The sequence below is a fragment of the Tympanuchus pallidicinctus genome, unplaced genomic scaffold (genome assembly GCF_026119805.1).
Source record: "Tympanuchus pallidicinctus isolate F22 unplaced genomic scaffold, pur_lepc_1.0 scaffold15, whole genome shotgun sequence".
Classification (NCBI taxonomy): Eukaryota; Metazoa; Chordata; class Aves; order Galliformes; family Phasianidae; genus Tympanuchus; species Tympanuchus pallidicinctus.
In genome coordinates, this window is record NW_026294669.1 from 2,283,446 (window position 1) to 2,296,990 (window position 13,545).

Below are 13,545 nucleotides of genomic sequence, written 5' to 3' on the forward strand. Positions count from 1 at the left end.
CCATACATTATAATATACAGTATTAGTTTTTTCTCTTTGCCTTTTTCTGAAGGCACACCCGTAGTCAGGTTTCCTTCTCAATTTCCTGTTCCCTTTTTCAAAATAGCAATTAAATGAGAACCATTATGGATCTACCTTCTCATAAACTATTTTCAAATCATACGTAGGATTCAACAATGAATATTGATGTGTCAACTGTATAAAAATAATAGCATTTTGTTCCCTAAACAACGTGCATCTGAAACACATTACAGCTGCTTTGGTAAATTCATGCTGGGATTCACGTCCTGGATAGTTTTACTTCTTATATAAAGAACCAACATGGAGAAGTTGGTCAAAAACTTTGGCTTTTTTAAAATGCTACCCTTCAAACTGAAAGTTTAGTTTACCAGTTCTTTTCAGCTCAAGCATTTTGTTTTTTCCTCTGAATGGCAACTACTGACTTTCAAATGCGGATGATAAAAACCAAATGAAAAATTAATGAATCCTCTGAAGTGATGCAATCTCAGTTTGGGAGACTAAAAGTTAAAATGAACTGTGACTATTACTGAACCAGCTTGGTGAAAATCTTACCTCATTGATATCTCTTTAACTGCACCCTGAAAACTAAATTAAAAAATCCTGTTTTAAATGACAATTCTGAGCCACAGGTTTTCAGAAGAGTATCCCTCTTCTTCAGAGATCCTGCATAAGTTTTAAATTTAAAAGCATCACTAGTTTTAATTTAAAAGCCCTTCACTGAACTGGATTCTTAAGGAGAAGGGACAAAGGATGTTTGTGAGATTCACCCAGATCAGGAGAAATCAATCTATGCAGATGCTCCCCTTTAGCAGAAATACACTGAAAGAAGCCAGTTATGAGTGTGAAGAAATGAAGACACCTTGTTTCAAGACAAACTAGCAAAACCAAGAATTAATTTCAAAGCTCTTATTTCTCACTGCAGGAAAGCAGCTGCAACTCCAGCTATACTACCTAAATTGCAGAAGCTGGTGGTACGAAGCCAGGTGAGACCTAGGAGAGCATTAATGACACAAAATGAACACACCAGCCCCAAAACAGGGCTGTATACAAAGTGCACTTCGTTCATCACTTCCCAGGCAAGTTGCTCAGTGTTCTCCTGCACTGAAAGGGGCACAGGATGTAGGAACCACCCTGCCAGGCCTCTGCTGCAGGGACACTCGTGCCTGGAACATGCAGCCGCTGATCAGGATCCAGATGGCTGATGAAGATCCACAGCAGAGAAATGCCTCTCTGCTTCTACGCTTTTCTTAATCGTCTCTATAGATTTTCACTACGATAGCAAGCCCTCAAGCCTGAAAAGGATGTGAGTTTATAGTATGGGGAAAATGAAACAAAACAGGATAGCAAAATGGAGAGGGAAAAAAACAACCAGAACCAAGGCTAAAATCAAACCTCCACAACCTTTCAGACCAAATTCCCATCAAGAAAAACAGTGGTTTCCTAGGTTTCCACTAACAGCTGAATTTAAGATTTGTTCCCCTTGAGTTTCTTTTTCAGCACACCGTTGTTTCAGACTGAATCATGAAAGCAAAATCAAAATTCGGAATATGGTTTGTTGTTACAGTGGAAATGAATAATTCTGTTTATCTTAGATACCATGCTCCAAATGCACTGCTCCTTTAAAGATCTTGTAAAATTTACCAAGAAAAATGGCAGCATATCTATCAGCTGTTATTTTAAACACACAGCTCTTGCAGGACAAAGAGAGATGAAGTAACTTAAATTTTCCAAACGCTACAGGAAAATATAAGGATTATCATTTTCAAAACTATCTCATATCATGGACAGAAATAATAAAAGAAACCAAAACCTTCTGATGACTTGCAGGTCACTGGACTGAATGAAGCTAGCACTCAGGCAACTAATTCAAACTCCATAGGCATGCACATCTGATTTTGGTAAGAAAAGGTACACAACAAATAAGATGAGTTTAAACAGCTGTTCTATAGAACTACTGAGAGAGAATTACCTCAGTATCATAAATTTCCGCATTACCTACAGATTTTACATTGAGATTACAATTAAACCATTGAGTTTGGTTCATTTACTAACAAAAAAAAATAAGTCTGAAGATATTTACATGTGTTGGGGTGTTCTCTAGTGCAGCGTTACAAGATGGAAAGCCTTTGCAGTGGGGAGTATTTGTTTACAGTGTGTTCCAATGAAACACCAGCCTGTATTTGATCTGGAGAGAAGAAAAGGGGATCACTGAAAGCAAACTCACTGCTTTGGTGAAATGGGAAACACTTGGCAAAAATATTCTGCTAAAGCAGAGAATGGTTTATTAAATCAGTTATATTTAAAGCATACAATAAATTTTGGCTCTAAAATGTATCGAAAAGTAGTGACATTATAGAGTAATAATACAGAAATACATTTTTTCAAAAATTTTGTAGAATTAACTTTTAAATTTAGTATAGTTTGTTTTTCTTCTTTCTTAAATTGAAGATAGCTTAGTTGCTTTGCATCTTGCATTACAGAAAATAACTTCCACGTTCACAAAAAAAACCACCATTTCATAATAAAAGATGAGAGAGACATGGAGAACTGAGTGCTCCCAGAAAAACATCGGGGCTGTGAGAATGACAAATGGGCTCCGTTTTAAGGAATACTCTGGAAAAGCTGTCCCTCAAATCTGGACTGCAGGCTGCTCCAGAGAGAAAAATGATGCAGCATAACACTGCTCCTTTTCAGTCTCAGAATAATCGCAGTCAAAACATTAATAATGACACAGTTCTAAGAAAAACTATTTAGGGAAGGACTGTGTATGCAACGCCAAGTCATACGTTACTTCAGCATAATTAAACAGTCTGATAAATTGTGAAGGTTGGATGGTGAGGCCTGGTTTTGTACCCAGATGTATCACGAGTCTCAGAATTATGCAGCTCAGAAAGTTCTCAAAGCCTACATTACATGGCATGCAGCTGGAGATGGCACACGGGACTAAACACATCTATCATTTTATTGCCCAATATGAAATTCTATCAAGCTACGAGAATTTTCCACTCACTGTTTAAAAAGATAAAACCAAGCAACAGATGTAAGCCTCACTCATACTTCTGAAGCTTGCATAACCAGTCTATTTTATTAATGCTGTATTTCTCCGATACATTTTTGCTCCGTTCTATGTGATTAACAAGAAAAAAAAAAATAATGAGGACTTGTAATATGTAATTCTGGTTTCCTTCAAATGTTGAAATAAATAGCACAAATCAATAAGTCCCATCTCAGTTTATGGATGAGAAAATCCAGTATTCATGCTAACACCACTATATGCGCACTAAAAAGGCTCATAAATTCCAGACTGTCTTCTACTATGCAATCTAAGCTGTTTGAAACATACAGTTCTTGAAATGTACAATTTCAATGCATAACTGCACTCCAGAAAGGACACAATTTGGCAGAAAGTTGCCTGCTGTCCCAGGGTTGTTTGAAACTTTCCAGAACAGCACCAGGAGCAGAAGATACACTGCTGCCAATGTATCATGGGGAAACAGGGGTGCAAATCTGGAGCCAGAATGGTATTGTAATCTGGGAAAGAATATGAAACAAGGGAAGAATGGTGCTGTGCAAGAATGGATAATGAACTTGGAAAAGAAACTAGCTGGCATCAGAAATTACTTGAATGAAAAGAAAATAGAGACAAGGCAGACCTACATGACAGAGAGACGGGACGAGAGGTGTGCGGGAAGCAGGGGTATGATAAGAATGGCTCAGTGGGAAGCTAGATACCAAGGAAAATGGGAAAGGAGAGAGGAAAAGAAAAAGCAAGATGCCTAGACCCACAAACCTTCCACTTCCTACACTTCTCATGAAGAGCCATTGCTCTCGCCCTCTTCTTGATGAAAGAATCTTCTTGCAAGTACCCTGGGGATCTGCAGCTCCTGAAATGAACCCAGCGGCCCAGCAAAGGGATGGCAAGGAGAGCTCATAAAAAATGTTTCTGCAGAAGGTTTGGGAGTCACAGACAGGGTCCCTTTTGTCAGAAAGACTGTGAGAAAACCTGATGCTAAAAAAGACATTAAGGAACAAAGGCAAATTCCTAATTCTATCTTCATAGCAAGGTTTGAAAATCATACAGTACAGAAGTTCTGGAACCACACACAGAACAATTAAAAATAACAGATAGCTCCTTACTGATTAAATGACACCTATGTAATGCAAGGATTTCCTTCTAGGGGGAAAAATAGCATGTTATCATATAATGAAAGACTGCATGATAATGTGCAAGGTACAAGAGGGTGAACCAAGGTCACTAAGGTTTTGAAGTATTAAGACTGCAAGCACAGTAATGCGTATTAAATACAAAGAGCCCCTACATTTAAAAATAGATCAAATGAAATAGAAACAATGCCTGCATGTACCTACACAGCTGTGATCAGTCTAGTAATGGTAGGCAAAACAGGAGCAAAAGAAAATCTAAGGTATTTACAATAAGGGCTAAACACTTTGTGTTTCTAGTTTTCTGACCTCTATCCACACACAGGTATGTATTAAAGCTTCAGGGAAATAAGCAGTAAAACATTAACCTTGCAGACAAGGTTTCCTCATCCCAGTTTTTCACAAACAAATAACATTTCTTCTTAACCCAAGTGCTAACTTTGATATTCACTCCCCAGTTTTCCTTTACCAAGCGTGATAGTTCCCCAGTTTAAAGCAACTGAAACATATTCAGAGGCTATCCTTGAAGGAAACAGCAGCAACAACACCACAAAATTTATCTCAGCATCACATAGGTATAAGTAATCTCCCTCAGCTCAGTTCTCTTATATGAGGAAGGTCTTCCATTCTGTGGAAAAAAAAAAGAAAAGAAAAAAAAGGAAAGAAAAGAGAACCGCCTTCATTTCTTTCTTAATTTGAGCCTTCCTCGAACAAACAGCTACTGTTTGTATCGTTTGTTTCCTTGTTTTAGGTCACGTAATTCAGTTATGCATGCCACACTTTTTAACTCTTTCCTGTCTGCTGTTCTCTTACTGCTTCATCTAGAAGCTGAAAAAACCTAGTGATACAAAACCCAATGGAACGAGGGCTGCCTGAGCCCAGATACATCTGCCAGCGTCCACTGCACATGGAGCTGAGTCACACGCTGTTTCAGTGCCCTTGCAGTTAAATGCGGGCTGAAAATCCCACAGTAGATAAAGGAAAAAAGAAGGGGGAGGTTGCATATAAATCCTCTGACTTATGTAAAACGATACTCATCAGGAAGTTACACAGCAATACATCACCAACACTACAGAAATGAGGTACTTAATATGGAAGCAACATGTACCCTGACCCTGCGTGTCCCAGCCCTGATCCTCTGTCAGGCCAAACCGACACTAACAACACAGTTCCAAGAATTTTCTATTCATGCTGCTTGAAAAATCAGTAATAGAGATCTGCAGAACAAGCTCTTTCCCAGCTGATCCCAGCTGCTCAGACATGCATAAAGGGAGAAAATTAGTTCTGAACGCTGAGCAAACTTTGTAGCAAGTGGCTCAGTTTTCACTCTACTGCATCAGGTGGTGTTGTGCTGCAGGTGAAAAGAGTATCAGTAACATCATGGCATCCTAACAAGACAAGTTTTATTCTTCAAATAAACAGCCAGTGAGAGCTATTCAAAGTTCTGATTTTGCGAACTAAGCAGCTTATTAATCTCCATCCTCCTATTCAAGAGCATTTTACACATTTCATTTTGAAAAGCCTAAGATGAAGTTGCTCTATTCATAAGTTCAAAAATGAAGCTGTACCCTCATTTTGGACTTGCCTATTAAAACAAAAAAAGGCAAATATGTAAATTTCAAGTGAATTAAAGTGTCCCATTAGGAGTTCAATTATATTCTGAAATTACATCTTAATTGGTTTGCTCATAGATGAGCTGTACAGCTAACCAAAAATCTACTACCATATAATCATCCCTAAATTTCAGATATTGCCACACATTAAATTAACAGCAGATAATGACTGGGAAAATTAGCTCTATTGCCACAACAGAAATATTCTCTCCGTGTTACCTCAAGTGTTTACGTAGTTAGTTTCATAACAAATAGAATAAAAATCATACAGATAGAACTCTTGCACGTCTGACAGTTATACTGGTCACCAGAAGTCCACACGCTCAAAATGAATAGTTCAATTACAGTGTACATCAGACTCGTATCTAACTAATAACTAATTAAAAAGAAGTTACATCTCTAATATCCCACTGAAAACTATCACAGATTAGCCACTGTTTTACTGTGTGCACTGCCATTTTTTTTTTTTTTAAGTTCTGCTAGACTCTCATTTTCTGAGAAATAATCTCCATGCTGAAATACTCTTCAGATTTCAATACATAAGGTACCAGTGACCAGTATCACACAGATATTGCCAATGATCTGTGGTACAAAAAAAGCTTCTTGCTGAGGAAAGAACAGTGACTAACATCACATTGATAACATATTAAAGGGAGAAAAAAATGAGCTAAGGATTCATATTCTTGTAACTGAACAGCGGAAAAAAACCACACCTTTCAAACAGATTATTTTTAATTTGAGAATAAATAAGCTAAAATTACATCTTTCGGAAGCAAGGCCAGAATCTTTTACTCCAGCTGCTGCTTCATTATGGTTAATACATTATTTTTGAGGACTAAAGCACTACTTATGTACAAATACACGACACGGACATTTCACTTACCACTGCTGTCTGAAGGAAATTAACTTCAAAGATCTTGTCTGTAAATGATGTATCCTTCAGTATTTATACCTCCAATGATCACCATCGTCAGTAAGGATCTGAAGAAAAACACCACAAAAAAGTGCACCCAGGTTAGCTGCAGCGAGGCTTGGGGTTTTTATATCTTGTGTTTATTTGTTGAGAAGGCATGAGGTAAAGTTGTGTACTGCATGCAACACATGAGTTTATGAGGTGCTGTTAAAACCACACAGCCCCACAGTCTGTACCTGGGAAGGCATTTATCTAGCTGAGGAGTACAGCAATTCAGCCACATCAATATATTTAAAATGCAATACATCACATTTAGAAAATCCACTGTTATCATATCAAAACAACAACAGTAATCATCCCATGGGTTAAAGATTACAAAAAAATACCATCATAAATTGCAAATTAACATTGAAGCAGGCTATTTTACATGCAACAACAAAGCAAGCAGGCAAAGTTAAGCCACCTCCCTAAACTCTGGTAAGCCAAAACACAAATAGCTTAAAGAAACCCCCCTAAAGATGCAGGACTGCTCATTGCTACACGCAGCATTAGGCCCCACCGGTATCCCCATAGCCTAACATATGCTGCATTACTTCTTTCAGTCCACATTTAGCAACAGATGTCATTAACTAGGAGGCTAATCAAGTCAGAAAGCTTTCATCTTGTAAATAATGTTACCCTCCCCTCAGCTGGTTCCATTTGGGTTAGCCTTTCTCAGGTTACGGAGGAATCCAACTTGGAGCAGAGGCAAAATTGCACCAGCTCCAGCCAGGGCTGACCAGAGCAGCAGTAAAACTCAGGCTAGCACATGGCACTCATTCATACTGATGTTTTCAGCATTATTTATCTATTTAGTCTTTCATCTATTAGCAAGCTGGGAAGATTTATGTGTCAGTAGCCAGGACACGTGGAAGGCTGATAAGAGCACCAGGTCCCCCAGCACACCAGAGGTCTTCCATAGCTGCTTAACGCCACCTCCAAGAGCAAAAACACAAAGTTACTGCAGTTCATCTCCATGAATGGATATATACTTCATAGTGCTTTAGCTGAATTGTTCCATGTTTTTTTTCTGAAATCAATCCAACCCCTCAGCCTCCATTGGCTCAGAAAACAGAACTCTCAGAACACAACACTCTTCCTCCAAACAAGTTATTGAATACTTAAACTCTCTTTCTGCAGAATTTTAACATCTTCATAGAAAAATAACTTTCAGAGCAGTCTTGGAAATAAAACTGTGCAGGCTACCAGGGTTACATTAGCTCTTTTTTTCTAATGAAAAATTTGAAGAAGAAATTGGATGTACGCTGCGCTCTGATGCTTGCCAAACTTGGAATTGATGGGTTGGTATGGAGGAAAAATTCCAGATAGAAAATGACCCTCTTAGAGTATTAAAAGACTGCTGTGCAGGAACTGAAAGTGCACTGCCACCGCTTTCTTGCTGTGGCTCAGGCAAGGGCTGAGGGGCAGGAGAGGGACTGAACAGTGTTTCCAACTGCCCAAGGCTGCAGCAGCTGATGAAGGAGGTAGGCAGGCACAGCAGCCAGGTCATCGACTGCTCTGCTCTGATACAACACCTTTCTACGTTACTGTAGCAAAGAGAACACTAAGCCTCACAATTCCAAGGACTACTTCTACTTCAGTTGGCCTACAAGTCATGCAGATATGATACACACTTTCTCTGTTACCTCTGCCTGGCTCTGGCTGTCCTTTACTCCTTGGATATGCCAAAGCAATCCAGCTAGAGGACTACAGTGATATGGAAGCCAAAACAGCATCTATCAACAGATTTGTTTAATAAGTTCTGCACGGCTGATGCTTATCGGTGGTTGCAAAGCAAAAAGCAAACCTTCCAACAGGCAAGTCTCAAAATGCAAGCTGCACTCAGACCTGAAGCAAAACACTTTCTTACAGGGAGAAAATGAAACATGGAGCTACTACAGGGAAATAATAGCAACATTTCTTTGTGCCATTTTAAGCTGTTATTTTCAAAGTGGTTCACAGCCTGTGATTTGTTTTCCCTAAAAGGGACTTTGCACGCGTAATGTGGTGTGAGGCTTACTATCAATTGCCCACTAAACTCAGCCTTCCATTTTCTTACATTGAATCACACCCAAATCTCCCCAAATTTTTTAACGCCACTGAACAGATATTTCTTTTGCCTGCTGAGTAACTCATTCTCACTTGGTCTTCGTATTAGTATGTTATACTTTTTTTTCCTAAATGTTGGCACAACCAAAATCCATATATTTCCACTTTACTCCCATTACAGATGTTATTTCTGAACCAATTTCATCATATTTCCCTCACACACAACTGTGATTATAAGGATAATGTTAGTTTTGTTCTCAGAACCTCGCAGACTTCCAGAAGGGGACTGGAGAATTGCATTAAAGGGAAAAAGTTTCTTCTGTGTTGAATGGCATTTCAGGGGAATCTCGTCCATTTCTTGGAACCTGTTCGTTTAACTGCACAGTACCCAAGCATGTGGTTTTTTTCCTTCACATGATTTTATCATCTTAGCAGCCAGGATTCTGTGTAACCCTGCCTTCCACGATGTGAATTTACCAGTCAAAGTAAAACATTATTTCTCTTTAGGAGACATTATTTGCAGTAACTGATTCATGTATGTCATCTAACACTGACACAAAGGACTCAGTGTTACATGGCATTAGAAATAAATGGGCAGCCACCAAGAAATCTCCATGTAGACATTTTCCATCTGAAGGAACTCTATTATCTTCTCCTTAAATCCTCTAGCACCGTGCTTTGAATGTTGTTCCTCTAAATATCTTAGAGTATGAAGAGTTGGTTCTACAAGATTCTGCACACTAGTCTGGTGCCAACCCACAAAGCATATGTCTCTGCTCAAATGTAAGACTCTGTTTTGATTTGATTTTCTTTTCTTTTTTCTTTTTTTTTTTTTTTTACATTTCTTCCTGGGCTGAAGACAAAGCATCTTACATAGATCCAATTCAACATTTAGTTAATCTTCTGAGAAACAAAACTTTCCAAACCTCCAAATACACTTTGCTAATTTATTCCCAAGCAGCGAGTTCAAAGAAGCTAAACCATCTGAACACATCACAATAAAAAAAGTCAATGCCCATAAATCACTGGGGAAAAATAATACACTGGTTTTAGACATTATTTTTTATGTTCGTGGGTGCTATTAAGTCAGATTTATTTTTAACCTAAGCATTTTACTGCACAGCTATGTAAAAACATCAATATGTTTTCCTAATGTTGTTAGCTTTCCGTTTGTTCCCACTGGAAATAGTTCCTGCTCTCTATTTCTGTATTATTTGGGGTATTTTCTGCTATAAATTGCTATTGACACAGCATTAACTATTGTCCAAACATTTAACAAAGTAACAAACTGAAAATTAGAGATTAAACCCCCCCCCCCAGCCCCTCTATGGGATTTCATAGGAAAGACTCTGGTCCCAACCAGGTGAAATCGCACTCGTCTTCCAGTCCCAGTAGCTGCCTGCATCCATAGCACATCGGGAGTTTGCTTTTAATTACAGCGTCACAAATGCAAACAAAAGACACAAAAACCTCAAGAATTAAATATTTGCATTTGCTTCAGCAATTGAGCTCCTTGAAAGAGCTAAATTTTGGCATAAATCAGAAGTAACTTTGATGAAGTTACATGTCTTGCTTTAAGTTACGAGGGTGAAAACCATGCTCAAGCTTCATACAGATGCTTGGGTATTAAAAGAAACCCATTAGTCAGAACAGGTGCAACATTTCAGCCCATTTGCTTTTAGATAAGGGAACACACATAAGAGGCACTGCCACAGAAACACTACAAAGGCTTGCAGTCTCCATCAGTCATCTGCCTCTGGGAGGTATGTTTTTGCAGTCTTACAAAGATTATTCTACCCTAAGCTAAATGTACACAGAAAACATTAGAAAACAGTACTCATAATAACATTCCTGTGTACAGCTACACAAAAGCAAAGCCTTTTCTAAATGTCTTTTTTTAAGTGCCAAATTTAAGAGCTAGTAGATTTGAAAGGCGCTGAGCAGATCTTTGTTTTCCAGCTTCTCGCCCACAAGCAGCCGCCCCACACACCCCGCATCAGTGGGATGAGAGGAAAGCAACAGCAACAAGCACTGCACAGAACGAGCACGGATCCCTCCTCCCCTTGGTTTGGGATCTACGAGATGACTGACTTCAGCTGCAAAAGCAAACAGCTGGAAATGAATCTGAAGGAAAACCATCAGATTTCCTTTTTGCTTTATGATGCGGAGAAGGCAGCTTCAATTTTTAACAGTTTGAAGGAAAAAAATAAATAAACCAGCAATCAAACCAAAGACCAGCAAGCAAGAACTAATGTGATCATTTAATGGACCACTCTGCTCTAGTACCACTCTAAGAACAAATTCCATCCCGTTTTTAACTGTTTTTTACCATTTTATGGACACCAATGTAACAGATCTTTCTCATTAGCATTAGAGAAAAAAGATGTTATTGTAAGTTTAAAAGCTTCCTTAATTCTCTCATCAGTGTGTGGCAGAAGGTCAGCCTACATAGCCCTTGAGAAGCCTCCAGCAATACCTAGAGCTTTGTATCTTCTGTACTGAGTTACACTGGGACTTCACTCTCAGTACAATAAAAATTCCAGTGCTATGCAGAGCTCTGAGAAGCAAAACAGCATTTCTAGAAGACTCATCTAACTACATTATAACTAAGTCCCATTTCTTTTCCAAACACAGCATCTGTAGTTCTTTCCTTTAGAGGTTCCTTACAAATATTTCTATAGCAGCTGATCTCTCCTTGAATCTCAGTAGCATAACCTCTACAATTAGTAAAATTCTCCATGGAGGGTAACTGTCTAAAGTGCAGCCATCCCTGGAGAACCATAAGGCTTTCAGTGGTACGCTGCAGAAAACTACAACCATACACATGGCACAGGACCAACTACAGAAAAAAAGCCAAAAAACACCAAAACCCAAAAGATCTTATTAACCCAACCCCAAGGAAGTGTGCTTTCCTCACCTCTGTCCTGACAGGCATTATATTCTGCTGCAACACCATCCTTTTCCCTTTCTTAGTCACCTACAGCCAGAGAACTTGTTCTGATCTTATACCTCATTCAAGAGAGCAGGAGAAAGCTCCAGAATCAATTTATACCTCCAGATCCCTGAATTAGCTGCCCACCAATGTCTGCACCAGCCCTGGGAGAGGCAGACCAAGTAGAGAAGGCACAAGGGAAGAGGAGAGGTTGAAAGACCAAAGCATAGAAAACCAGGCAAAAAGGCCTTGATAAATTATGGACGTTAACTCTTACTCAATTAAAAAAATCTATGGACTCATGTCCATATAGTGTTGCACTTCATTACTTTACAGTATTCAAACTTATTGCAACATGCATCCTAACAATCAGGGCTACGATCTTTCAGGTAACCTCTGAAGGAGTCAACAGTTTTCACACTGCTTGTGTAACTGTATCAAATTTTTCCTTCAAGAGGTGCAGCAAAAATAAAAATAAATATATATAAAAAGTGAGCCTTCAGTGTAATATTACGTATTTAAAAGGGATTCTAAAGGGATGACAAATGCTGAGTAACATGACCTATTGAAGACAGCACTGAGAGATTAAAGAGTCTGAGACCATTTGGTGGTGGTGTGAAGGAAGGCTGGATCTGCAGGACTTTAAAGAAAACACAAAGCTTAAGAAAGCTTAAATCTGCCGCAATGTGGGGAAAGTGTATCAGAGCTTAAGTATGAGTATTTGAAAATATTGAATGCATTGACATAAATCCAGCAGTTACGTGTTTTCAAAGCAAAGCTCAAAGTCAGAGTAACGAGATCTACCCACATCTCCCCCAGGTACATATTTCTGCAGATCAACATATTAAATTAAGAGCCAAGTGATCAGCCATACGACCTCACCAAAGGCGAAGCATCAGCAAATTTGAATGATCTCTCAAAACACCATTTTTGATCATTTTAAGATTTCCATATATCCAAACGAAAATAGTTTGCATGTCCATCACCACTCATCCAAACATCCTGCATACCTCAAAGTGGGATTATTTCCCAAGTCACGTGAGGGTGGTAAAGTTGTGAACTTACTAGCAAAAAACTGCAACAGAGTGATTTGGTGCCCTCCTCAAATGGTTGGTACAGGTGGAAACAAAATATAGAATTGTAGATTTTGTCAACTGTAATCTTGTTCAAGTTCTGTTGAAAATGTGAAAAGACATAAATCAAGAAAAATGAATGAAGAGATTAGGAATATTTCCTGGTTGTTATTTCTGGATTGAAGATAGAAAAATACTTTTTGTAACCGTGCAAGCATTACTGTGCTTCACAGTGCAACGTTCTTTCTCTTCTGTTTAGATGGATCACAAATATTCGCCTCCAATCTGTGGCAGCTGATATCTCCCTAACAGCATTTTATAGCCCCAGGGCAGTCACTGTCTATAGGAAATCTGTAGAGAACTGATGTTACAATAATAACTTTTCTAAACATAGAAGTCTGAAGGAACTGCATTATAGAACTGTAGATAGAAAAGCTTTAGGTTTTGCGTGAATATCTCCTATCAGTACTCATAACTTACAAAGGTGTTATAGGTTGGACTGAAGTTCTACCTGTGGTCTGTGCTGAGAAAACCACATACTGACACACACAATTATGAAATAATCAGCGTTCTCGAGCTCTCAGACACTGAATGCCACAAATCATGCCACAAAATTCAAACTGCAAAGAAGAGACTACACAGCACGTAGAACACTGACATCCTTGCAGACTTTCTTTGAAAACAGAAAACATGGCACAGTGCTGAGCCTCAATTGTTTGAGGAAAATCCCACCTCCAAAATTCA

At 38.7% G+C, this 13,545-nt stretch overlaps 1 protein-coding gene across 14 annotated transcripts in view; it reads right to left on the bottom strand.

Moving 5' to 3' along the window:
- Nucleotides 1-13,545, bottom strand: part of MBD5 (methyl-CpG binding domain protein 5) — a 129,815-nt gene that overhangs the window by 77,855 nt on the left and 38,415 nt on the right. For all 14 annotated transcript variants that reach the window (XR_008204818.1, XR_008204817.1, XM_052675746.1 and 11 more), the window contains one exon: nucleotides 6,679-6,776. The gene's annotated coding sequence lies outside the window, so the exon portion shown is untranslated. The remainder of the gene's footprint in view (nucleotides 1-6,678; nucleotides 6,777-13,545) is intronic.